The 3694-nt window shown below is 61.9% G+C and overlaps 1 long non-coding RNA gene across 1 annotated transcript; it reads left to right on the top strand.

Annotated features, from left to right (window-relative positions):
* Positions 1 to 378: 378 nt before the first annotated feature.
* LOC139440776 (uncharacterized) lies at positions 379 to 3203 on the top strand. Its single transcript, XR_011650937.1, has 3 exons — positions 379 to 1529; positions 1726 to 1830; positions 2357 to 3203. It is a non-coding gene; the product is annotated as an uncharacterized lncRNA (long non-coding RNA).
* The last annotated feature ends 491 nt before the right edge of the window (positions 3204 to 3694 follow it).

The raw sequence follows: 3694 nt of genomic DNA, 5'->3' as shown, positions 1-3694 counted from the left end.
AAGTCTTAGGAAATAGAAAGGATGGGAGAGGTTAAAACCAAGGACGACCATGAGCACCCTCAGGTCATGGAGGGGGGCCGGGAGAAGATGCTGTAATGGAGAAATAGAGGGTGGGCTTCCAGGAAAAAGAAGGAAAAAAGGAACATTCAGAGATCGAGAGAAACCTCGGACATCGGACATCTCAAATGTTACCACAAATTCCAAACTTGGGAGGGGGCTGTGGGTAAGTCAAGGGAGTCTCCTAAACCGCTAGGGAGAGGCTTGAGACGGGAAGAAGATGCAGGAAGGGAAGAAGTGGGTCAGAGCAGGGGCAGGGTTCACAGGCTCTGGGGCGGGGAGGGGGGGTGGGCGGGGTCCAGAGAGGAGATGAAAGGCAATGCAAACAGAGAAAAGCTGGAGAACAAAACGAGGGACGCAGTTCCCAGCTGGCCCTTGAGGGCCTCGGACAGTGGAAAGAAATCCTCAATAAGGCACAACTTTGTGAAATTTCAAAATAGCTGGGACAAACAGGGGCTCGTGCCTGTCCAGCAGGGAAGCGGCCACCACCAGGAAGTCGTGGGAGGGCACAGGAATTAGGGTGACCTTGGGCTTCCCACCAGCAACCCTGGACTTGGGGATATGGGCAGCAGGGACCTCACCCTGGTGTGGGCACACTTTCCAAGCTGGAATTCTGCCTCCAACCACACCGCTAACACATAGACTAAAGACACTGGAGGTGCACGGCGACCCCCAGACTCACCCCCACTCACCTCTCCTCACAAACCGACTGGGGGATGCGCTCCAGAGGAAACGCGTGTGGACCGAGAGGGAGGGAGGTGTGGGCACAGCAGCTTCAACACGCGGCTTAGGGACGGGATGCCTCACAGACCTGTTCCAGGTCCCAGTGAGCCGCCAATGGCTGCCCCAGGGTATAAATGCAGTGTCCACTTGCCGACACTGATGGGCTGGTGTCAGGAGGGGCGGGACGACAGGGAGAGTGATTCCTAAAGAACAGGCCGCCTTGGGGAAGAGACCGATCCAGCGGGGAGGACAGGACCCTCCTGTTCTCACAACGAGACTGAGCATCTCTGGCTCTTCAAGCCACACGGGCGAAAAACTGCTGTAAAAATACAGACTGAAGTGCCTGAGGAGTGAGCTCAGCAGAGTGGCGACCCCTCTAAGCGTGTTCGGGGCCCTTGCCCCCCGGACTCGGGCCAGCAGGTGCTTGGGAGTAGCCAGAGGCCCAGGAGGCAGGGCGACTGTGGGGGCCTGCCGGGCAGCCCGCAGCCTCCATCCGCTGCGACCTCGGGCAAGTCCCTTCTGCTCCCCAAGTTCAGCATCTCCAGCAGCGGGACAGGGCAGCTGGCGCGAACCCCGGAGCTGCTGGGGGGCCCCTGCGAGCACGGACGCGGCCACCTTGTCAGTCATGGCCTGCAACTGATGCTTCCGCTCCCGAAGCTCCTTCTGCAAAAGCTGGTTGTCCGTGTTGGCCTTCTGCAGTTGGGACTCTTGGTGATCCACTTGTCGTTGCAAAGATATGCAGGCTCCTGGTGAGTGGCAGGAAGGGGGCGGGGACCAGAGGGGGCCTGGGGTCACAGGTCAGCTGGAGGGCTCTGATTCCCACCCCAGTCACCCGTCCCCATGCGGTTCACTGCACCGGGGTGGGGCTGGACACCCCCACTGCCCAGCCCGGGGGTGGGGGGCCGGTCCCAGCTCCGAGTGCTGCAGCCCCCTACCTGTCGCCAGGGAGAGCCTGGTCCTGGCGATCTCGAGCTCGAACTGGAACTCCTCGATCGCCTGCTCGTACTCCTGCAGCTGCGCCATCAGCTCCTCCTCGAAGCTCTCATCCAGGTAGCAGGCCAGCCTCCGGCCGCCCGCCCTCACCTCTGCCTCCCGTTCCTCATCCAGTTCCAGCTCCTCCTCCTCCTCCTCCTCCGCACCTCCCTCCTCACACACGGCCTCCTTGGCTCCTTCATCCGCCGCCCTCTTGGCCTCCCCTTCCAGGCCCTGTTCCTCCTCACCACCAGCCTCCAGGTTCCTGGCTCTGTGCCCCATGACATACTCCTCCTGCATCTGGAGATGGGAGGCGATGCTGGGCTATGGGTGCCCCAGGGCAGTGCAGGGTCAGGGAGCACCCTCCCCAGCCCAGACATCAAAGCTCCATCTGGGGGAACTGCAAGGGACCAGCACCCCAGGGTGGGGGACTGGAGATGCTTTTCTGGGGGAGCAACCCCACCGCCCTCACTGGTCCCCTCGCAGGGCAGCTGAGGGGTGCACCACCAGGTTTGGGCTGCAGGTGGAAGCCTGTGGCCCCCAGAGGGAGGGGCAGGCCCCCACCTGCCTCCAGCGCCGCAGCTCCTCCTCTTCCCTGGCGCAGGTTTGCAGGAAGTTCTGCCTGTCCGACAGCTTCATCAACGGCTCAGAGGACCGCTCCTGCAAGAGCCCACCTGGGCCTCAGGGTTCCACACGACACCCCCAGCTCTCCAGGGGACATACCTGCAGACATATCCCCCTGGGAGGAGAGCAGGGGGACAGGGGACTGAAGCCGCTCTGCGTCAGTGGGCAGGGGAGCAGAGGCCTCGCTGCTATGAGCAACGTCATTGGGAAGGGGGAGGGTCCAGCCTTGGACACGCCCACCTTGCTGTAGGCCCCCTCTCCATCGCCTCGTCCCTGACTCACAGCCCTCGGAGACTCCAGTGGGGTTCAGCAATGGTTGGAAGCACCGCCCCCCCAACCTTCTGTGTATCCCCGGCCCTAATTCAGGCTGTAGCCTCAGGCATGAAAACATCAGGTCTTAGAAAGACCAGGGACTGTTTACTGGGCACCCCCCCACCCCAGACCTGCTGCATTCTGTTCCTCACCCAGACCTGGGGAGGGGCAGTGTCCCCAGGCCCCTGACAGGCAAGGACACAGATGCCCCACGTCCCACAGAAGAGGGCAGGCCAACCCAAATTGCTGCCCTGGGGACACAGCCAGGCCAGGTCTGGGGACTCCACCTGCAGGGGGCCTTCCCTCCCATGACAGAGGAGCTGGTCCTCATCTTACAGGAAAGGCAACAGGCCAGAGAGAGTGACAGTCTGTCCCAGGGGGCAGCACGCCGGCGGCAGAGCGCAGGACGAGCTGTCCCTTTAATGGCTCTTCTTTAAAATTTTTTTACTTACTGATTTAAGCAAAGCAGAGAGAGAGGGAGAAAGAGAAACGGTGTTGTTCCACTTCTTCATGCATGTGTTGGTTGATTCTTGTATGTGCCCTGACTGGGAGTTGAACCTGCAGCCTCGGCGTAGTGGGGCGACACTCTGCCCGGCCAGGGCCAGGCCTGTCCCCTTTCTCTATCATTCCCATCTCCCCTCCTCAGGTCCTGGCCTCAAACCCCCGAGACCCAGCCTGAGCTCCCCCAAGGGCCTGGCAGCCTTCCAGGATGACCGGGACGGTGTAGGGGGCAGGGGTACACGCCAGGGCCCTGAGGGTCAGCAGGAGGTTGGGGCGCACCGGAAGCAGAGTCTGCATCTCGCTGGGACCGGCTGGCGCCCCGCGCTCTGCTCACCTTCGTGCCCTGGCACACGGGTGCCTCCGAGACTTTGCTCCTGCGGAGGTCTCTCAGCTGCTTCTTCAGGGCCTCTCGCTCCTCCTGGAGCGCCAAGATCTCCTCATCTTTCCTCCGAACCTGCACCTCCAGCTTGGAGAGGCGCTGCACCTCCTCCCCCAGCGAGGACAG

Source organism: Desmodus rotundus, chromosome 3 (assembly GCF_022682495.2).
Source record: "Desmodus rotundus isolate HL8 chromosome 3, HLdesRot8A.1, whole genome shotgun sequence".
NCBI lineage: Eukaryota > Metazoa > Chordata > Mammalia > Chiroptera > Phyllostomidae > Desmodus > Desmodus rotundus.
The sequence above is the reverse complement of the archived record's forward strand: the minus strand, read 5'-3'. Positions and strand labels throughout refer to the sequence as shown.